General features: G+C 41.1%; 1 protein-coding gene and 2 pseudogenes across 11 annotated transcripts in view; 2 read left to right on the top strand and 1 right to left on the bottom strand.

Annotated features, from left to right (window-relative positions):
• Positions 1-24,269, top strand: part of LOC308419637 (nucleophosmin-like) — a 506,796-nt pseudogene that overhangs the window by 237,735 nt on the left and 244,792 nt on the right. The gene's annotated exons all lie outside the window — the stretch shown is intronic.
• Positions 1-24,269, bottom strand: part of ARHGEF11 (Rho guanine nucleotide exchange factor 11) — a 107,408-nt gene that overhangs the window by 65,727 nt on the left and 17,412 nt on the right. The gene's annotated exons all lie outside the window — the stretch shown is intronic.
• LOC308419852 (proliferating cell nuclear antigen-like) lies at positions 13,345-14,125 on the top strand (annotated as a pseudogene). Its single transcript has one exon. The product of its transcript is annotated as a proliferating cell nuclear antigen-like (transcript).

Raw genomic sequence — 24,269 nt, 5'->3', positions numbered from 1 at the left:
TCCCTATAAAAATGATAGTGAGGGAGGAACTGGCATGTAAATCTCCTGCTTGAGGTAAGGGACAGAGTTTGGTCTATCTTTTCAGCATCTGCCTTTCACCAAAACTGGTTATCTGCTGCTTATCTGGATCTTTCAAAAACATCTAGAATTTTAAAGTATATAACTCTTATTCAGTTCCTAAGGAAAGTCTACGTCCCACAACTATTGATTTTTGTCCCTTCTGAACTTTAGGGATTTGTCCTGTTCCCAGCCAAAAATGGGTGCTGGGTAAGCTGTTCCAAGTGGAAAATTCAACTCCATCCCAGGCGGAAACCCCAAATCTCTGCTGTTCTAGCAGATTTCCAGGACGTGCTGGCTCCCAGAAACCACAATTACAGGCAAGCTCACAGCAGAGGAGTAATTAGACCATACCATCAGCTCAGCAGTTCTCCCTCCAGGACTGACTCCATCTCTCTCTCCCAATGCCCACGAGCCCAAATCCCATCTCAACAACTGCACTGTGGAGAGATGCAAGGAGATTTCCATTTGTCTTCTCTTCCAACCCTTACCCACTTCCAGGAAACTGGGGAGAAGAAAAAAAAAAAAAAAAGGCAGGGTGAGAAAATAAAGTGCCCATCTCACAGACATATAAAATGCTGGTGGGGATAGCAATAAAAGACAGAGAAACAGTCTTGGTGGGGGGGGCTCCCCTATGCCTGCATCTCATACTTCACAAAGATAGCTTTGGAAAAAGTCTCCTGACGGAGTCCTCCTCCTTCTAGATATGAAAAGGATCTTATTAGACATGTGAAATTACAAAGAGAAACCTGGAGGCTGGAGGACTGCTCAGCAGTTAAGAGCACCAGCTGCTCTTGCAGAAAACCAATGTTTGGTTTCCACCATCTATATGGTGGCTCACAACTGCCTGTAACTGCAGTTCCAGGGGATCCAGTATCCTTTTCTGGAAGCTAGGGGTGTGAGGGGGGGCACGTGCACGCACAAACACACACACACACACACACACACACAAATATAAATAATAAAATTAACTATGAAGAGAAAAAAAGAAAAGAAAGCAGCCTCCAACTCTCTGTAATGGGAATAGTCTTGGAAACTGGAGGTGGAAAACATGACATCTTGAAGGTCAAAGGCATTGAGGAGTCTAGGTTTTATCCTAAGACAACAGAGGGGTGCAGGAGGAGTTAGCTCTTCTCTTTTCTAAACCATGCTTAACTTGGTTCAGGCCTTCATTTCTAAACATGCTGCTCTTCTCTGCTGAAAGGTAGTAGTGGTGCTCCCTGGCTGGTGCTCCCTTACCTCAGCCTCCAGCACAGCAGCACCCCACAGCACCATCTCTCTGCTCAGTGTTACCACCTCTTTTTTGGTGAGGTAGATTTGCTAGTGTTTAGTTTTATGCCTGTCTCAAACAATTTCAACCGAGTATTCTTCCTTTTACTGCTGGAGTTCTAAATGGGAAACAGACTTAAAACCCTAAAGGTTTTTGGAGAGGAAGGTTGTTAGGAGTTTCTAGAGGCCTCAGAACTGTAGATGACTGCTGATGGAGAAAAGTTCCAGAAGTCTAATACAGACCCAATTTCACTAAACCCTCACCTAAAAAGCAAGTCAACTCCAGAAAACTTTCTTTAATGTAGTGCCTTGTGACTGATCTTTCCTCTAGGCTAGTGTCTTAGGATTTTACTGCTGTGAACAGACACCATGACCAAGGCCACATTATAAGGACAACATTTAATTGGGGCTGGCTTTCAGGTTCAGAGGTTCAGTCCATTATCATCAAGACAGGAGCATGGATGGCAACATATAGGCAGGCATGGTGCAGGCAAAGCTGAGAGTTCTACATCTTCATCTGAAGGCTGCTAGCAGAAGACTAACTTCCAGGCAGCTAGGATGAGGGTCTTAAGCCTATGCCCAACAGTGACACACATACTCCAACAAGACCATACCTACTCCAATAAGGGCACACCCACTCCAACAAGGCCACACCTCAAATTAGTGCCACTCCCTGGGCCAAGCATATACAAACTATCACAACTAGCTTATCTTAGTTGTTATAAACACACCATTGCTTACTTTCTTGCAAGATCAAGAGGAAAAACATAATCCACAGCTATTTCATCCACTAATTTTAAGTTACATCCTATATATCTAGCATAACCAAAAATACAAACACTTTACCCGGGAGTTATTTTAAAAAGTTTAATATTGTACTAAAGAATACTTGCTTTGATATTCATTTCCTAAACCTTCTTAATATACTTCCACATCTCTGGTTTTCTCCAGTAGATAATCAGTTCTTTGAAGAAAAAAAACATGCCTTTTCACTTAAAAAATTTTTTTAAAGTTTTTTTAAAAGACGTATTTATATAAGTACACTGTAGCTGTCTTCAGACACACCAGAACAGGGCATCAGATCCCACACATGTGGTTGCTGGGAATTGAACTCAGGCCCTCTAGAAAAGCAGTCAGTGCCCTTAACCACTGAGCCATCTCTCCAGCTCACCTTTTCAACTTTAAAGTGTCTCTGCATCCCCTCCTTTTCTGCTGGCCAGCTGGATGAATAAGTGGTAGTTTAGCACAAGATGCAGGACTTTATACAGACTGCATTGTTCAATCCATTGTTTGGTAAGCCAAATGACAATGGGTAACTGGGAGAGCCACAAATCTAAGCAATCTGACAGCTTAAAAAGAGGGAGAGGGAGGGGGAAAGGAAGGGGGAGGGATTCAAAATTGAACCACATAATCTTATGGGCTAGGCATCTGAGGGCTGGTTAATTAGATGTTTCCAACCCTGAAATGGGTTCTAATCTGAAGACTGAGAAGGTGAGGAAGGAGCTAGGATGCATCCAACTAAAAGCACTGCAGTTCCAGGGCAGAACTGGGTAGAATTTTATGTCTTTCTAGGTCTTGGAAGGAAAAGATATTGAGAATGATCCTATGGGCAAAGACTGCCCTAGAGTGGGACTTAAGACTGTTCCTGGGAACAGCAGGCTCATGTCAGGTAGCGTAAAGACAGCAGCATTAGTGACATTAAGTTTCATCACCTACTGTACTTCCTTCCTGGGATCACACTGAACCTTTAATAATCTGACTGGTATGAAATGTCATCCCTATAATCTAGTAAGTGAGAATGTGTCATGGACACGGATTAGAGGTCACAGGCTCCTGCAAGGCCAAGCTGGCCAAGAGTAGCAGCCATTTTTATCCTAAGAGACTATAGGTAGAAGGTTAGACTGTCTCCCTGGCAGGTTCTGGATGTGCCAAGTCAGGAAAGGCTGCTGAGATGCCAAATATGACTTACTCTGAAGAAATGGACAAAACCCTTCACCTGCATAACCCTTGTTCTCCACACACATCACAAGACACAGGACGGAGAGAGAAGAAAAATCAGAGATAAGGGACAAGGGAGACATGAAATACGGTGTGATGAGAACAAGGCAAGAAAAGTGGAAAGCAGAGAAGAAAGCACAGAGTTCAGAGTGGGGTGGAAAGTTACACAGAAGTTAGGCAAGGGAAGACAACAGGCAGAGGCAATGAAGCACTGAGGGGGAAAAGGGCACACAGAGCTAGTTAAATACCATTCCCCCTCAGGGGCTGGTACAGACTCCAAGCCAGCCAGACTTTCTCAGTTCTGGCAGCAGTGGTGTTAAAACAAAACACCTTATCACAGACTGTGTTTTACAAAAAGGCTACAAAATTGTTAATTAGAACAGAGTGTCTGTCACAAAACAGGATAGGATGCAGAGGAGGGCAGGTGCAGGCAGGAGTGGGGAGCTGGTATCTAAAAACAAGTTTGCCTTATGCAGGACTCTGAATTAAGGTGCTGTCCCTAGTAGGTCTCAGCTTCCGATCTGGCTACATAGAAATCAACACTTGCTCTCGTTCTTTAACTGATATACTACCTGAAGTAACCATCTCTTAGGTCACCTCATCTACACTGTAAGCTTTACATTCCTAATACTTCCCATTTTATCTCCTTAGCTACTATTACCTCATACATTTTAGATTCATTTCTAATTTAATTTTAAATAATGGTAACTTCAAAGTGGCAAAAAGAAATGGTCCATTTTGTTCACTGTCAGTGTTAGCAATAGTTCCTGGGCCACAGCAGACACTCAAAAGTATCTAACAAATGAAAGAGCAGACTATCTCTATTGAGTTCAATCTTACAAGTTCTGTGACTTCAGAGAATGGAAAGAGAAAGTGTTTTCTACATCTCAAATTACAAAACAATACAAACCACTTACAGATATAAATGTTAAGAGCTACAGATAATTTCACATCATTTTTCATAGGAACAAACTGTGGAACACCGTGGCTACACAATTAGACGGACCCCTCCAAATGCTAAGCTCCAATATGGTGGAATTTGGAGATGATACCATGTCATGTAACAGTTTCCTCTGAAATTAAAAACTGGGAAAATGGGCAGCTTATCTCAGATTTCACTCTGTTCAATTCTCTCTCTCTCTCTCTCTCTCTCTCTCTCTCTCAGCAACCCAGTGACACATCTCCTCCAACAAGCCACACTTCCTAATTCTTCTTAAATAGTCCACCAACAGGGGACCAAAAATTCAAATATATGTGCCTATGTGGCCATTCTCATTCAAAATGCCACAGAATTATAGTCTTAAAATAAAATGTTCTCTTCTAAAAAGTAAAATAAAATTAAGACAATTGCATTCATGAATGAAATTACCAACCTCCCACCCCTTTTACCTTTTAAAACTTGAGTCTGAATCATGATTTGTTTTAAACAGTCTAGGGCTGGAGAGATGGCTCAGAGGTTAGACGAGCATTGGGTGCTTTTCCAGAAGACTCAAGTCTGGTTCCTAGCACCCACCACAAATGGCGGCTTATAACGCCAGTTTTAGGATTTGACTTCTCTGGCCTCTTGGTACCCGCTGCACTCATTGCACGTGCTCTCATGCAGTCACATACATTGACACACAATTGAAAGTAAATTTAAAATCTTAGAAAAACAAAACAGGTGTCTTAGTCAGGGTTTCTATTCCTGCACAAAACATCATGACCAAGAAGCAAGTTGGGGAGGAAAGTGTTCATTCAGTTTACACTTTCCACATTGCTGTTCATCACCAAAGAAAGTCAGGATTAGACCGGAACTCAAGCAGGTCAGGAAGCAGGAGCTGATGCAGAGGCCATGGAGGGATGTTACTTACTGGCTTGCCTCCTCTGGCTTGCTCAGCTTGCTTTCTTATAGAACCCAGGACTACCAGCCCAGGGATGGCACCACACGCAATGGGCTGGGTCCCTCCCTCTTTGATCACCAATTGAGAAAATGCCAGATCTCATGGAGGCATTTCCTCAACTGAGGCTTCTTTCTCTGTGATAACTCCAGTTTGTGTCAAGTTGACACAAAACCAGCCAGTACACCAATACAGATTGTGTTGTCTAAGCAAGCTGGTAGAAACCCTCTGCACAATATAAAGTTAGTTTAGTTGGCTGAAAAGTCTGATAAACATCAAGTTTCCAGGACATGTAACTGTGGTTCTGGGCCATGCCATTCTTTTATTAGCCCCACTTCAAACTCACTATGCATTAGATAGACCTCCATGTGAACTTGTTACCCAGAGCACCTGTCAAATTCAATCTCACTCTCCGTCCACAACAAAAGGAGACTGTCCTAGTTTTCTTTGTATTGCTGTGACAAAACCCATGACCAAAAGTCACTTGGGGAGGACAGGGCTTGTTTGGCTAAGACTTTCTGATCGCAGTCCATTACTGAGAGAAGCAAAGGTAGGAACTTAAATAAAGCAGGAATCTGAAGGCAGGCAGTAAAGAAAAGGCCAAAGAGCAGTGGTTTTCAACCTTCCTAAAGCTGTGACTTTCATGTTGTAGTGACCCTTAGCCATAAAATTATTTTTGTTGCTATTTCATAACTGCAATTTTCTACTGTTATGAACTGAAATGTAAGTATCTGATATACAGGAGATCTGATATGTGACACTGTGAAAGGCTTGGTAGGCCTTCCAAAGGGATGGTGACCCACAGGTTGAAAAACACTGGCATCGAGGAATGCAGTTATCACTGGCTTTCTTATAGCACCAAAACTGCCTGTCCAGATATAGTATTATCCAGATTGGGTTGGGCCCTCTCACATCAGCCACTGGGCAAGAAAATGCTCACAGAGTTACCTACAGACCAATCTAAAAGAGAAATTTTCTCAACTGAGGGCCATTCTTGTCAGATAACTATAGATTGTGTCAAGTTGGAAAAAACTAGCACAGACACCTGCACCGAATAGACTTAAAAGTGAAAGACTGTCTTACTCCTAGCATCCTGTAACCAAGCTAAGAAAGCCTGTTACTTGTCAGTTCTAGGTGACCTGGGGTAATTCTAGGATCCCTAACCAATATAAAGAAACAAAAACATACAAATTGAAAAGAAGTAAACCCCCTCCTTTACAAATGACTTGATCATGTGCACAAATATCTTAAGGAATCCACACACAACAAAAAATAAAAAACAAAACAATGTAAAGATACAAAACCAAACAAAAGTATATTTTCTACATATAACAATTAACAATATAAAAGTGAAATCAAAGTAATCTTGGGAGCTGGAGAGATGGTTCATCAGTTAAGAGCACTGGATATTCATCCAGAGGACCTGAGTTTGATTCCCAGAACCCACATGGCAGCTCACAACTGTCCATAACTCCAGTTCCAGGGGCTCCAACACTCTCACACAAACATGCATTCAGACAAAACACCAATGCACATAAATAAATTATTAAAAAAGAAAGTAATCTTGGCACATGTCTTTAATCCCAGTACCCAGGATGCAGGAGGAGGCAGATCTCCAGGAACCTGAAGGCAACCTGGTCTACATAGAGTTCAAGTCCTGCTAGGGCTACACAGTAAAACCCTGTCTCAAACAAACAAACAAAACAATTCCAAGCCAATAGTAAAAAGACTAAAACATGCAAAAATAAATTGAGAAACTATGTACAAAATCTGTACCCCAAAATTCACAAAATAATAATAATAATTTTTTATAAAGCAAAACGACGTACTCCAAAGGAAGGAGATTTTGGAGTATGAAGTGATATACTAACTGAGCTACAAATTCAACAAAGCCTTTATCAAAACCCCAGGTTTTCATTACTTGTTTTTGGCCCAGAATGATATTGATTAAGTTCGCATGAAAATGAATAGCTAACATAAAAAGGGCAAAATTGGAGTACTCACACTTCCTGATTCCAAAATCTATTCTACCTTTGTGTTCTTGAGTTATTCAAAAGTTTCTTAGATAGGAGCAAAAGAAAAAATTTTAAACATCAAAATTAATTAATTTTTGCTTCAAATCATACGTATCATCAAGAACTTGATGACAATACACATAATGACAGAAAATACTTTCAAACAACATATGTAATAAAGAATTTATAACCAGAATATGTAAAAACTCTTAGCAACAATAAAAAAAGCACACACACAGTGCAGGCGTGCTTATGAATACTTTAAAAGATAAAATTTGTTATTAGTTCCCTATGACTTTCCAGGGAAACAAGACAATAATGAGCCACTACCTTACACGCACTAGGTTAGCTAGGACAAGAATACATAGGTGTAAAAACCAAACCTGAGCACTCAGAAGGTGCTGGTGGGAACAAGCACCTTTTCAAAAAGATAGAGAGGCACTGTATGGCTCAGCAGTCAACTCCCAAGGCTCAGATCCTACACTCACTTGAAATATACATGAATGTTTCCAACAGCCGAGCTTTATAAAAGCCTCAATGAAGACACAACCCAAATGCCTGTTAAGAGATGAACAAGTAATGCCACGTTAGCTGGCAGTTAAAAAGCACACAAAGAAGTGATAGAAGCTGCAACATAGATGAAGCTTCAAAACACCATGCGAGGCAAGAGAAGCCAGCGGAGACCTGATAACTCCATGTCTGGGAAATGCTCAGAGAGAGTGGCTAGGCAGGTAGGACTGAACCAGGAGGAGCAGTGTGGGGAAGACAACGAGGCTTCCCTCTGTGGCGCTGAAAGAATTCTGAGACTCAGCAGTGGTGATGGCAAAACTGTGACCATTCTAATCATCCCTTAAGTGTCAAATCTAACTGAGTGAACTTTATGATGTGTGAGCTGTGTCTCAGTAATAAGGTCTTTCCTGGCACTCACAAAAGACTCTCCAACAACTTCCTCACATTTCACACACAGGCCAGCTGCACGCCTATTGCTCTGCCTAAGTACTAATGAGTCATCTATGTTGACTCTAGATAAAAAGAGAACTTAGCCCACAGCATTGTTAAGTATTAAATAAATTTGGAACAATGTTATTTATTTTGATACAAAGTAATCAACACCATCACCATTTTCACAAACTTTAGGTCATACATTTAACATAGTTTATCAACAGCTGAATGCATATGAAGAAGTGCTACAAGACTGAAGGGATAGGCAGGTGAGACAGAAGTCAGATTCCCCTTCCTTGGTACTGTCCTCTAGTCTGTAGACAGGGTGCCACTCCACAGGCACATGGTGGTGGTGGTGACAGGTAGCTGTCTAGCCCTGCATATCAATAACAGACTACCTTCTTAGACTGGGGTTGGCCAAGGCTGCTCCATATTATGGAGACCTGTTTTGTTTTGTTTTTGTAGGACTAAATTATATTCCCTTCACATTACTGTACCGAGGTCTATTCCTAACCCTCCCCTCCATATCTATATCCCAAAAGCCTTTTCTAGCAAGTGAAGCTATTCTGAAATACTAATATTATAATACCAATGACACAAATGTTTACATTTGCCCCTCTTCTCATTCTGTTTAGAAAAAATAAATCTGTGGATCTTGCAATCCATTTTGAATTCCTTAACTATACTTCTCTTTAACTCATGTCTTTCACTTCTAGTACTTCCTGTGTGTCTATACATCGCTCACAAGGCCACTTTAAAACTCAGATTTGCCTGTGAGAACATGCTTCCCAGAAGTGAAACAGGAGAAGCAATGCCTGATGCAGAGCCCCAGTTCCTACGCCATGAATATGAAATGCCCAGGATGCTTCTAATCCCCATGGGCTTTGGCCTTACTAAATGGTATCTTGAGACTTGGCCATCCCACTGTCCTGTCAATCTGTAGACAGAAAGTAAGGCTGACAGGAGGATGTTCCTCCAGGTGGAAGCAATAATACAATGATCTGAATCAAGATGAGTGGAAACCGTCCTAATAAGGATATATCCTGAATCAAACAAACATACAAGCACATAGATTCGACCCCCTTCCACACATACTTAATCTTAGCATACTGGCGTGCTGGTGACCCTGCCACACCCCTTCTCTCTTCCTCCCAGGACAGTTATTCTTGATTTCTTGTTTGCAGACATTCTGATTCTTTTGCATGTCCAATTTTCTCACTGAATATGTCCAACAGAAGAGGCCACCTGTGGGGTGTGCTGTCCCTTCTGGATAGTTACACTCATCTGGGAAGAAAAGAAAACGACACCAATGCACTTTGTAGCAGGCAGTTTTAAGGTCAGCAGCCATAGTTAGGCTTTCAGGACCCATGGTCCAGCTTTATCAGCCTTGGCTAATTCTTCCAATCCAAAACTGGATGGCTCTCAACTTCCATTTTTATGGCTCTAATAAATATAAGGCACTCTTATTTTACCCAAACACTGGAGCCTTTATACATCTTTTTCAACTTCCTACCTCTACCTCAAGTTTCTCACACTCACCTAGTCTCCTTTAGTCCAAGTACATCATCTTCTCTGGGCTCTACATACTCAGGCCACAAATTCAACCAAGTCCCTTTTAACCTGAAGGAAAACTATTTCCTTAACACATCAGTCCCTCTAGCTAATATCAGCCAATCTCCTGGCCTGCTTCTCATCTAGACTTCTGGAAAGTGCTGTGCACATTTACCATCTGTGGTTTCCATCTTCTGCTGACTCCTCCAAGGAGTTTCAATTTGACTTCTGATGAAATTATTCTCAATAAAATCATTAATAGCCAGCCTATCACTGAAATTTTTAAAGAATTTCATTTTCCAGATCTCATTTAGCTAGACCTCTCACTTCACTGAACAATGCTGAAGTCTTTTTCCTGGGATCCTTGCTCTCTTGTGGTCTTGGAAGACAGGCTGTTCTTGCTTTACTTGTAAACCTTGCAATACTTGTCAGTGCTAAGATTCTCAGACTCCTCTCTGGAACTTCCTGGGGGACATCCTATAGATACTGAAATCCAATGCACTGAAAAAGCCATTTCTCATTCTCCATCTGTCTCCCTTTCTTCTATCTCATGCCCATCAGCTTAGTAACAATTCTGCCACAACAATAAAGGCATTTCTACTTATTTCTTTGTCTATTCCAGGAATTCCAGAGACTACACGGTATAGTGACCAAGAGCCAAGACTCCAAGGGTCTTTCTTGGCTGGCCTTTTCTTAAGTTGAAACAAACTAAAGTTATCTGGGCAGATCAACTTCATCTGAAAAAATGCCTCCATCAGATTCATGAATAGGCAAATGTGTAGTGCATTTTCTCAATTAATGATCTATATGGGTGGTGCCTCTCCTGGACACATGGTCCTGAGTTATAAGAAAGCAGGTTGAATAAGCCAGTAAACAGCACTCCTCCATGGCTTCTGCTTCAGTTCCTGCTTCTAGGTTTCTGCCTTGAGTTCTTGTCCTGACTTCTTTTACTGTTCAGTGATGTAAAACTGTAGAATGAAAGAAATAAATCCTTTCCTTCCCAAGTTGTTTTTGGTCATGAAGTTTTATCCCAGAAACAGAAACCTAAGATGGAGCAAACGGAAATCTGAAATCAAGTTCTACTACCTACCAACTTCATGGCCTTGGGGAAGGTGCCATGTTTAATTACCATGGGCTGTATAGTTCCTTTTAGGGTTGTTAGGATCAAAGGAGCTACTTTGTGCTTGTGAAATGGTAAATGACCTTACTCCAGGGTTCAAGCCCAGCACCAGAAAAACAGACCTGAATATGTAGAGAAACAGACTGTGTCCATAGGAAAAAAGACTGAATATTGCTAAAACACAACTTTCTTAAAACTGATTACTAAATGTTATAGCTTCAACTTTTTTGTTGCTTTTGATTTTTGAAGCATAGTTTCTCTCTGTGCAGCCTTGGCTGTCCTGGAACTTGCTTTGTAGATCAGACTACCCTTTAACTCATGCACAGAATCTGCCTGCCTCTGTCTCTGTGCTGAGATTAAAGGTGTATGCTACCATGCCCAGCACATCAACATTTTTTATTTTCTTTTTTGGATAGAAATTGACAATCTGATTCTAAAATTTATATGAAAATGAAAACAAGGTAGACTAACCCAATTAATTCTGAAGGCAGAACAATGTTGAAAATGTTTTGTTAATTGTTTTTAAGGTATATAAAGCTACAACGATCATAAAAGCTTGTAACTAGTGCTTGCCAATGGGACAGAACAGACAGACTAGTGTATCTGATGACTTTCTGCATTGGTGCCAATGCAGTTCATGACAAAGAATCTTCCAACAAGTGTATACCACACATACAACAACCCTGACTGCTTTCTCACATTGTACAACGTTATCAAAACCATATCACACTTAAAAGACGGGAACACAAAATATCTACAAGAAAACATAGGAGAAAACATTAAGACTTTGAAGTTGTAGAGCTTAAGTACATAAAGTGCAAACTAAAGAAAAAAACCGATATACTGGATTTCATCATAATTAAGAACTTTTACTCTTCAAATATCATTGTACACAGTTAACGACACATTTCAAAAGACAAAATGAAGAAGCAAGAATAGCAGAAAACAGCAGCAAAGACATGACAAGTCACAATCAAGGGGAGAACAGAGCAAAGACATCCAACAGAAACTACCTAGAACACACAGAGTTACAACGCAGTAACTGGGCCAATACTGCAATATATCCAATTTTAGAAACTGACAAGATGGCTAAGCAAGTAAAGACACCTGTCTTAAAACTTGAGTTGGGTCCTTAGAACCAACATGGTGAAAAAGGTCAGACTCTTACAATTGTCCCCTGACACTCACACATGTACACCCCATCACACAAAATAATGTTAACGAGACTTTACTTAGGCCAGGAGTGATGGCACACACCCTTTATCCCAGCATTGGGAAACAGAGTCAGGTAGATTTCTGTGCATTTTGAGCCATCCTGGTCTACACAGAGTTCTAGGACAGTCAAGGCTACATAGTGAGATCTTTTCTCAAAAATAAAAAATAAAATAAAATCCTTTTAAAATGGACAAAAGACTTAAACATATGAAGAAAGATAAGACACACTGCTGTGATGGCTGATTTGCTTGTCAACTTGACAGACTTGGGAAGAGGAAGCGTCAATTGAGGAACTGCCTCCATCAGATTGGCCTGTGGCCTATCTGTGGGCATCGTCTTGATTGCTAACTGATCTTCGGGTCTAGCCCACTGTGTGCAGTGCTGCGCCATCCCTACGCAGGTGTCCTGGGCTGTGTAAGAAAGCCAGCTGAGCAGAGGACATAAGCCAGTAAGTAACACTGCTCAGTCTCTACCTTTGTGTCCCTTGATGGTGGGCTACAATCTGTAAGTTAAACCCTTTCCTCCCCACGTTGGCTTTGGTTTGTTTTATCACAGCAACAAAAAGAAGATTAGGACAATATCAAATAGACACATACAGATGTTCATCTAGATCACTCACCACAATAAAGTACAAACAACTGCACAGCCACTGACCAGACCAACTGTGATATACACAACCTAGGCCATGACAGAGCCATTCTTCTAAGATTTGCACAAGGAAAAAACTCAAAAAGCAAACCACATGCCTACACAAAGATCTGCACATGAGTGTTCATAAAAGGCTTATAGCAGTACAAATATACAAAAATTATCTACAAAATGGAATGCTGAACAACGTAAAGGAACGCACTGATGCACATGACAACACAGACTAACTTCAGAACGGCTGTGCTAGGTGAAGTCAAACAGTAAAGGTGGGTAATGCTGCCTCTAGAAGAAGCACTAGGAAACTTGAGAGAATGCTGGTTATGTTCTTTATGCTGATGTTCTTTATAGAGATGGTGTCATATATGTACACATGGTTAAAATGCATCAAGTTAGATTCTATAAACATGCATGTATCTAAACAAATACATCTTAATAAAGTTATGAAAAGAAGAAAACAGCCGATCTGTACTAGACACTATAAATTTTACTCTTCAGATGAAGAGATGCAGGCGGCATTAGACGGTTGCGGGCGCAGGGAGGGTAGTCGTCGCTCCGGGCCTTCACGCCTCCTCTGCACCGTAAACCGTAAACCTTGGCAGCCACACCTCGCTCGTCTTACAGCAGCTCTCACAGCCGCCGCAACTCCGCCACCATGTTAGAGGCACGCCTGATCCAGGGCTCCATCCTGAAGAAGGTGCTGGAGGCACTCAAAGACCTCATCAACGAGGCCTGCTGGGACATCGGCTCAGGTGGCGTGAATCTACAGAGCGTGGATTCGCCTCACGTCTCCTTGGTGCAGCTTACTCTGCACTCCGAAGGCTTCGACATGTACCGCTGCGATCGCAACCTAGCCATGGGTGTGAACCTCACCGCATGTCCAAAATTCTAAAATGTGCTGGTAATGAAGACATCATTGCATAGAGGGCTGAAGATAATGCTGATACTTTAGCACTAGTATTTCAAGCACCAAATCAAGAGAAAGTTTCAGACTATGAAATGAAGTTGATGGACTTGGATGTTGAGTAGCTTGGAATCCCAGAACAAGAGTACAGCTGTGTAGTGAAGATGCTATCTGGTGAATTTGCACGTATATGCAGAGACCTTAGCCATACTGGAGATGCCGTTGTGATATCCTGTGCAAAGGATGGGGTGAAGTTCTCTGCAAGTGGAGAGCTTGGCAATGGGAACATTAAATTGTCTCAAGCAATGTTGATAAAGAAGAGGAAGCTGTAACCATAGAGATGAATGAGCCAGTTCAGCTAACTTTCGCTCTGCGGTACCTGAACTTTCTCACAAAAGCCACTCCACTGTCTCCTACAGCAACACTCAGTATGTCTGCAGATGTGCCTCTTGTTGTAGAGTATAAAATTGCTGACATGGGACACTTAAAGTATTATTTGGCTCCCAAGATCCAAGATGAAGAAGGATCTTAGGCATTGATAGCTGCTGAGAAAACTAAACCTTTGGAGATTACTTCTGAGATGTCAACGTGTTCTAAGGTCTTTTCTGTCACCATGTTTGTTCCTGAGCATTCTTAAATATTAAAATATGTAGATATCTTCTGTAAATAACGTACTTTTTTTTTCTCTCCATTCTCCACTATTTGCTTAAAGAACAAGCTCCAAAGTAAAAGCTGGTATTGTTAATGTAAATGATTCTGCTTTACAAATGCCGGTAATTTTCATAAATGATCTTGACGCTAAATGAAGTTTTAAGAAATATTTTTCAATTTAAATAAAGTTAACTGAATTTGAAAAAAAAAAAAGAGAGAGAGATGCAGAAACATTCTTTTTGCTGGCATTAAAAGTCAGTCCGTTTCAGAATGCTGCTAAATTATAAAATGAGGCAATTCCATTTGAATTTAAAATGGAAGAAAATTAGTAAGTACATATACTCCTGCATTTTATGTTTAATCATGCATATGGTTATTTATTGATTAATGCATAATCCGAGTTCCAAATACACATAATGATGGAGAGGCAACACAAATAATCAGGACTGATAATTTTTTAAATGCATTTTTTTATTGCCTTTGTTATATATTAATTTGTGGCTTACAGAAGATACTCTCTCAGGGATCTAACACTAAGATGACTGTTTATTAATTTGTGTGGGGGGGGGCATTGGTGCTCTCCTTCAACCATCAGGATTGGCAGCAGGTGCCTTTATTCACTTTGCCATTTCACTGGTCCATGAAGTACACTGTAAAAACTGCACACTAGGGACTAGAGATGGCTCAGCAATCATGTACACTGGGTGCTCTTCCAGAGGACCAGAGTTTGAATCCTAGCACCCACATGGCATCTTACAACTGTCTATAATTCCATTTCCAGGGGACCTGACATCCTTTTCTGGCCTCCATAGGCCCTAGGCACATAAACAAACATCAGGCAAAAGACCCTTAGACATAAAAGCAGTTAAAGACCTATATGCTACAGCAGGAGCTCAGGAATAAGTATGGCAGGAATAAATCACAATGCTGAAATTGATGAAGCAACTGAGTTACATGTATACACTAAAAATTCAAAGAATTCATGTGTCTCCCAACAACATGGACATGGCTAAGCGTTTGCCCTCTCTTGCAAGCTGCCACAAAGAACTTTCTGGTCATCTAAGAGTCTGAATCTCAATGTGAAACGTGTAACAGTCTGACCATATACACACCAGAAAAGGTGGAGAAGGCAAAGATTTTAATCTTGGGATTCTTTCAGTAAACTGCAATTATAGTCTTTGGTAAAGCAGTTGCTATGGTGACAGAGGAGGGGGAGGGGATAAGTACACACTGCCAGGTAAAGAGTTGTTAAAGAGAAAGGCAAGAGATTTCAAGTCAGAGGAATGTATAGGCACCAACAATGCTGAGCACCAAAAAAAGAAAGTGGAGTTACACATATGCCTTGGCTGCTAGTGATCATGACTCAAAACAGAAACACTGAAAAGCACACGAATAACAGCCAAATTGCAATCCATTGTAACACATGAATGGCTTTGTGATGAGAGGGTTAAAAAGATCCTTTCCCTCTCTGGGAGTTTCCAGCCCAGAATGGTATTGGTAGTAATTTTTTTTTAAGGGAGCAGGCTGCATGTGGTAACACAGGCTTTTGGGCCCAACACTTGGGAGATAAATCTCTGTTAGTTCAAGGCAAGTCTGGGCTACATAGTGGGACCCTGTCTCAAATAGCCCAAAGAAATAAAAACCAATGGTAAATTATTTATGTTAAGAGGGGAAAAGTCTTCATTCCTGCTTCACTTTTGACATTATGTGGTCACAGGCAAACAGTCTAATTTATGCTTCATTTTTTCTGAAGGAATATAATCACAGGATTGTTGTTAGGACCAAATAAATGCAAAAATCCTCATTTAAAAACTAGCAAATTCAATCTAGCAACATGGTCAATTGGGATTTATATCAAGAATGCAAGACTGGTTTAACATGACAACCAGTTGGTGTCAGAGTAATGCAGTAGTGGAACCAGAAGAAAATTTCCTCTCCCTAATGAGGATGGTCTATACCAATCTCAAGGTAGCATCACACATCATGGTAAAAAGAGGGAAACGCTAAGACTAGGAATAAAAATGAAGGATGGTAACTACCACCCTGTTTATTCAACATTTTGGTGGAGAATCTAGTCAGGCAACAAGGCAAGGCGATACAGTGAAAGCCATCCAGACTAGACAGAAGGAAAAGATTTGACTCTGCACAGGTGACATAATCTTACATTTAGAAAACCCAAGGATTCTAAAAGGAAGAAGAGAAAGAGCACGAGGAAGAGGAGGAGGAGAAAGAAAAACCTATAAACTAATAAGCCCAGCAGAGTTGCAGGACACAATATCAACATCCAGGTAACACTGACATTGTACCTACACCTCTGTTGCTCTGTCGATCTCTCACTCTACAATCCATCACGATATGTCAAAACTCTTAGAAAACATCTTTTCTTTAAAGATTAAAAAAAAAAAGACAAAAATTGTCCAAGACCTGAGGGCTGTACACTCTAGTCTACAGCTCACTAGGGATCTCGGGTGAGGACTGAGTAACTACAAAGATGTCAGGAGGTTCTATATGGTTAAGATAGTAACCCACAGCTTTATGCATAAGCTCACTTTTAAAACTCACAGAAACACAAATGAATAACCCAGAAAATCTTTAAAAAAATACCCAAATCTAGAAAACTTGTACTTATTAACTTTAAAATTCATTATGCTCCAATGTGATACTAGCAAAACTGACAGATACATGTCTCAACTGGTTTAAATTAAGACTTAGAAATAAACTCATATTTATAGGTTCGGTGATTTTCTTTTTCTTCTTCTCTCTACCCCCCAAACGAACAAACAAACAGCAGGGTCCCACTATGTAACTCAGGCTGTCATAGAGCGAGTGAACTGATAGAGATCTGACGGCCTCTGCAGAGGGACTTAAGTCGTGGGCCATCACGTCCAGTTCCAGTAACTTTTGTTTTATAAGAGACATTTTATTTTCTAACTTATATGCACATGTGTTTTGGCACGTCCATATGCAAGTGAAAGTGTGTGGGGTCCAGAAGAGGTCCAAGTGATTTACAGACTGTAAGTGCTTGTCCTGGCTACTTTCTTTTTTAATCTGTGAAGAGGGAACTTCAATTGAGAAAATACCTCCATCACACTGGCCTATAGGTTAAGTTTGAAGGACATTTTCTTGATTGATGACTGATGTGAGAGGGCCCAGCCCACTGTGGGTGATATTACTGCTGGGCAGGTGGCCCTGTGGTATAGAAAAAAGCAGGCTGAACAAGCCATGAAAAGCAAGCCAGTAAGCAATGATCCTCTATGGTTTCTGCTTCAGCTCCGGCTCTGACTTCCCTCAGTGAAGGACTGTTATCTGGAAGTGTAAGGTGAAATAAACTCTTCTTCTCAAAGTCTCTTTTGGTTATAGTCTTTATTACAACAACGAAAACAAAACTAGAAGAGAGCTAAAACTATAAAACTTCTAGAAGAAATACTGCAAGTTGGGCAATGACTTTAGAGCTGACATCAAAAGCAAAGCAACAACACTAACTCTTACAACTCAACAATAAAAGAATATACAATTCAAATAAAAAATGAGCAGAGAGCAAAGTATTGATACATGCTGGAATTCCAGCATCCCAGAGGCAGAGGCTGAAGACTCACCACAAGTTTGGGACCAGCTTGGTCAAAGCCAGCTAGGTACTCACAGTAAGATTGACCTCAAAATAAAAACAAAAGGCAAATGATTTGAATGAAAATGTAAGAGGGCTAATAAGCAGAGGAGAAGATAGTCAATACCATTAACAGATATCCCAGGACACACATGACAGCAGAAAAAGCCCTGAGACAGGTGCTGGGGAACTGGAGCCTCATAGACTCCCGATAGAACCTAAACTGATACAGCTACTTGAAAACCTGTTCTGGAGGAGAGGGTGTGTGTGTGTGTGTGTGTGTGTGTGTGTGTGTGTGTGTGTGTGTGTGTGTGTGTGTGTGAAAGCACATTTAGGTGAAGTCCTGAGGTTAACTTCAGGTCTTCCTGGATTGCACACAACCTTCTGCGTTGAGGCAGGGTCTCTCATTAACCTAGAGCACCGGCTCCAGACTTAATCTCCGTGTTTCACAAGTGAGGCAGACACTGCACCCTCCCAGCTTTTACAAAGGGAGTTCTCACACTTGCATACTAAGTACTTACTTGCTGAACTATCTCTCGGATCCTGAAAAACAGTGGACAGTACCTCAGAATGCTAAAGATAGAGCTACCGTATGATACAGCAATTGCCATCAAAGGTATATACCCAAGAGAGATAAAAACACAACTCCAAAAAATTGTGCCTAAATGCTTACAGCAATATTACTTACAACACATATTTCCCAAATATTTATCTACCAACAAATTGATAAAAACAAAAGGTAGTATTAAGTATACAACAGTATATTAATTGGCAATACAAAGGATGAAGCATGCTATAAAACAATGAGCCTTTAAGATACCAAGCTAAATAATAATTGTGTAATTCTTTTTATGTGAAATGCCTAAATGGGTAAATCATAGAAACAAAAGGTAGATTAGTGGTTGGGTCTGTGTAAGTGTATGGTGGAGTGACTGCTAATAGCAAACAGATTTCTTCTGGAGATGATGAACATGTCTGCAACTAGGTAACAATGATACCTGTACACCCCCAAGGGTGAATTTCATCGTGTGATGATATCTCACTAAAGCTGTTTTCATAAAAAGAACCTATGTTTAAAAAAAAAAAAACCCAACTCTAAAACTGCAAAGTGTTGCACAAACATAAGGGATTATTATAACTCAAAATAAATGGCTGTGGGTTCTGACATCATGAAGGTTAAAGTAGCAATTAAACCAGTCAATTTAGTGATCCTCAAAAAAAGTGTAGCAGATATGAGAGGTTGTAGCTGTCTTTGGCTACTTTGTGGGTGTACTGGCTGGTTTTGTGTCAACTTGACACAAGCTGGACTTATCACAGAGAAAGAAGCCTCAGTTGAGGAAATGCTTTCATGAGATCCAGCTGTCAGGCATTTTCTCAACTAGTGATCAAGGTGGGAGGGCCCAGCCATCCTTGGGCTGGTAGACTTGGGTTCCATAAGAAAGTAAGCTGAGCTTTTGCATCAGCTCCTGCTTCCTGACCTGCTTGGCTTCCAGTCCTGACTTCCTTTGGTGATGAACAGCGATATGAAAGTGTAAGATGAATAAAATGTCTTTCCTTCCCAACTTGCTTCTTGGTCATGATGTTTTGTGCAGGAATAGAAACCCTAAGACAGTGGGTTCTTTTTGTCCATTCTTCTCTACCCCTTTTCTTCTACCCTTTCAACCCCCTAAAACTAGATAGGAGAGGGAAAAGGAGAGAGGAGAAAGGAAAGAGATTCCTGAATAAAGCCAGGGATCGGAAAGTGGGCAGTGTCAGAGTCACCATTAGACTACTTCCTGCAGATTCGGAGCCTTGAGTTCTTTGGGACAAGTTTGATCTTCAACATCAGAATATCTAATTTCTTTTTGTTGTTTCTTCTTTGCACTTGACTACTTAACAAACTGTGACCAACAGCAACCAACCCCACCTCTGGGGGGGGGGGGGGAGAGAGAGAAAGAGAAAGAGAGAGAGAGAGAAATTTTCAGAATTGTCATTACAGGAGGTGCTCAGCCTGCTAAGTATTTTACATTTTAATTTAGGTACTTCATCTCTGGCCAACAATATTGAAGGTTAAATGCACAGGAGAAGGAAACAAAAATTGACTCCTTTCTGTGTCTGTGGCATAGTTAAATACAGGTTATTAGTTCAAAAATTAGGCCCAGGGCCCTTGTCTATTCCTAGTAAGAGAAAAATTTTGAAATGTGTCAGATGTCACTTTTCTAGTATCCTGTATGCCTACTCTTCATATTTTTGACCACATACCATGGCTTAAACATATATTTAATCAGTATTTAATCCTTACAACCTCCCTCAAGTACAGTCCCAGCACATCAACTTGAGACCAATAAACATTTATATTTGAAGCCATTAATGGCTAAGTATGACTTCAAAGTCAAATAAGAAAGGAGAGGAGGCTCTTTATCTTTACCAAGCCCCTCGGTGAACATTCCTGGTGAGGGCCAAGGCCTTTAACCTGCCCACTTGGAAAGCACTGCGTTCTTCTAGGCTCTCAGGCCTTCTGCTTCCCAATCACTTAAGTGCTGAGACCATTTACCTTCATTACCTTCTCCACAGCAGGTAGAAGAGCAAGGAACACATAAGCGGGCCAAAGCAAATGCCAGGGAGATGCCGGATATTACAGAGGATACAGAAGGCTGGTCCAGGGAAGGGGACCACTGCAGCAGGGCTCATGCTGCCAGCAGGGGCTATCTAGTCCCTTCCTCCTCAGCACCCCTTCCTTGCATCTTTCTAACAAGAGTTCTAGCCTTAGAGTTGGTAATTTTCCTGCCCTAGTTAATTCACTTTCTAACCATATTGTTTGCATATGAAAGGCTCTCCAAGAGATGGAGGGCAGACTAGATGACCACACAGAAAACAGCTCCCCAATTAATCACAAGGATGGACGGAAGGCACTCCATTCAAGGGAGGAAAGGGAGGTTACTCTAAAAGAGTTGCCGAAGATAGTGCCCTGGATAGCCAAGGAGAGGAGGAAATTAAAACCCAGGTCACCTGGAAAGCAATCCTTCCGTCTGTACTCCTAAGCTCTTCCTCATACATAGGCACTGACAATAAAGAACAGCAGTAGATGGAGATTGCTTTGAACAACAAAGGTACTGCATGGTAAATGGTACTGCAATGATTATGAAGTGGGGTCTTACTCTTTGCCTGGGTTACATCCTAGTTCTGGCAACAGCACCCTAATAAAAGGTACCAAGTGTCCACACTCTAATAAAACACATCAACCATCTAATCACCAGGACAGGAAACTAAATGAACCACCAGATCCTCCACGAAAAAACCCCACAGGTGGAAGCTCCAGTCTAAAGGCAGAGCCATCACTGATGGAGACATTATCAGTTTTGTACTTAGTACTCTGCTCAACCCAAGACAATGCTAATGCTCCAAGCCACACAATCTTTGATATAAGTAACAGAGCAGCACAGACAAGACCATGGGAGAAAACAAAGCTCAGAGTCTCAGATCACAGTAGAGAAGGAAAGAGATTCTTCACTCAAGACCGTAAGGTAGTAGAAAGAGATTCCTGAGACCAGTCCTTTAGGGCCTCTTCCGAGTTCTGGGTAGGAACAACACCAAACTGGAAGGGAAGCTGAAAACAACTGCTTATAATTCCAGTTCCAGAGGAGCCAATGTCCTCTGCTGGCCTCTGCTGGCACTAGCAACTCAAATGGTGCACAGACAGACAATGCAAGTAAAACACAATACACATTAAAAAAAAAATCTTTAACAAAAGAGAAAAAAACATACAAGGTCCAGCTGCAGACACTCTAAAAGTATTAGAGGCACATGAATAAACATCAGATGTCATGTAAGAGTCAACAAGGACCTAGGTGGGAGAGATCTCTAAGAAAGAAGGTGACACAGAGGTGAGTTAATTCAGTAAGACTTCACCAGTGAATATTCATTATTTTATTTAAATTTTACATGCATTGTTCTTTTGCCTGCCTGTATGTCTGTGTGAGGTTGTTAGATCTTGGAGTTAGAGATAATTGTGAGCTGCCATGTGGGTGACAAAAATTGAACCCTAGATCTCTGGAAGAGCAGTCAGTTCTCTTAACTGCTGAGCCACCTCTCCAGCCCCAACTAGTGATTTTTTTTTTCTCTAAATTTTGAACTAGCATTTGAAGGAGAGGAAGGACAAAAAATAAATTAATGATGAAAGAGTGGAATGACTGTCTACAGCCTTGTCACCCTCATCAAGAAGCTGAGCTTCAGCCTTAAAGTGGTACCTATATCCCCTCCAAGGTGCACGGGGAGGAGGGGAAGGAAAGGATGTCGGAGCAGGATGATGTGGAGGAGCTCTGTAAAACACTCTGGACACAGCATGGCTTTGCACTTATGACTCATTACCTGGCTGCTGGCTGCCTGCACAGGACCCTCACAAGACTGAGCCCATCAGAATCCCATACGGATGAAGGAGGGGATCAGAAAGTCTAATTCCTCCTCGAGCAGGTAACAGTTGCTGGGGGGAGACAAGTCATTTTCTTCAGTGGGGTAGTCAATGGTGGTTGTCTATGTGCACCCTCTAAAGCTCACGAAAAGCAACCCCAATTAAACCTAGAGGGTCACAATAAACCAAAACAATAACAAAAACAAAAAAAAAAAATGAAAGTAGGAGGGGTTTAGAGAAAGTAGAAAGGGGATCAGATAGTGTAAGAAGTGACCAAAATACATCACTTACATATTTCCAACTGTCAAAGAACTAAACTTTCCCTTTCTTAACCTACGTACCCACCTACCTTCGTATTTACCTACCTAACAGCTTATATTCCATTTCCTCCCCAATTATGAGCAAGATTTTGTAACTCTTTCAGCTAGCAGATTCATGAGGCTCTGCAAATGTTCTGGGAGTGCTTGCTCAGAAAAACCTCAAGTCACAATGAATGAAGTCTAGCACCAAGTAGAAAAGAAATGTGAAGATTTTACAGAGGGTGTGTGGATGGAGAAAAGGAGATACCTAAGGAGCTCTAGCTGTTTCAAGGCCTGGTGTTGGAGTCAACACAGGTACCACAGTAGTATTTGAAGCCCTGCTCTGTCCTAACATGACGTCAGCTGTAGCAGAGAGCTCAGTCCAATCAACCCTGAGAAAAATAAACAAAATGAATGAGTACCATCACACACAGTGCCTCACTGGACAGTGGTTAAATAGCAATGAATAAGGTGAACAACATCCAAAGCTCCACCATCCAGGGAGCAGATTCCAGTTGCAGACTATCAGATGAGGTGAAGATGGTATAATCAAACTGATAGCTATTGGATTCTTAATGTCAGGTATTTTACTAAGTGCTGTATCACTTGATCTTATTTTATAAAGAGAAAGCACAGGCTTTAAAGGGCTAAATAAGGAGAAATATAGGTCTGACACAAAGTTCCTACTCCTAATAGATAGTACTGCAACAAGATGCTGGGTACAAACCCCAAACAATGACCCAATACCAGACTTACTTCTAGAGCTGAAGCTGGGTGGTTTGTGCCCATAATAAAAATACTTGGAATGTGGAGAGAGGAGAATCAGTTCAAGGCCAGCCTCAGATACTCGGCTATATGAGACCAAGTCTCAAAACAAAAGAAACAACAGCAACAACAAAGCCTATTCTGTGATCAAACCCAGTTTTTACTCTTTTAAGCTCAGTAAGGGCAGGAAAAATGGTTCAGGAGATAAAGGCATTTGCCCTAAGCCTGACGGTCTGAGTCTGATTCTTGGGACCCACATGGGAAAGAGAACAGACTGTCTTCTGACTACACCTGCTCCCCATACATAGACACACAGATAAATAAATATAGTTCTAAAAAGGCAATGAAACAAAGGCCAATAAAAGTTAAAGGACTTAGCTTAAAGCTGTATCATTGATTGAAGTTTCTATACACGCACATGCACACGCATGCGCGCACGTGCACAGAGAACATAGGACTGATATAGGACCTCATGTATGCTACGCAAACATTCTACCACAGACAGCGCTATATCCCTCAACACTGTTTCTACTCCTTAACAATGAAAAGATAAATAGACAATAAACAAAGAATCTGCATAAACACACCAATAAAGGAAGTATGATTCTACTCATATGAAATATCCACAGTAGGGCTCAGCCCAGGGATGGCATCACACACAATGGGCTGGCCCTTCCCCACTGATCACTAAGAAAATGCCTTACAGCTGGATCTCACAGAGACATTTCCTCAACTGCAACTCTTTCCTCTCTGATGACTCTAGCTTGTGTTAAGTTGATATAAAAACCAGCCAGTACTGTCACCATGGCAGGTCAGTGTGGAGATATCTTGAAAAAGCTAAAAACAGAACTACCAACAACTTAGTTCTACCATTCCTGAGGATACTCCACACCCTATGACAGAGAGATTCACAACCATGTGCATTAATGCTCTAATCACAACAGCTAGAGAACAGAGTCAGATTAGAGGT

This window comes from Micromys minutus (assembly GCF_963924665.1).
Source record: "Micromys minutus genome assembly, chromosome: 4".
In the NCBI taxonomy this organism is placed as follows: Eukaryota; Metazoa; Chordata; class Mammalia; order Rodentia; family Muridae; genus Micromys; species Micromys minutus.
The sequence above is the reverse complement of the archived record's forward strand: the minus strand, read 5'-3'. Positions and strand labels throughout refer to the sequence as shown.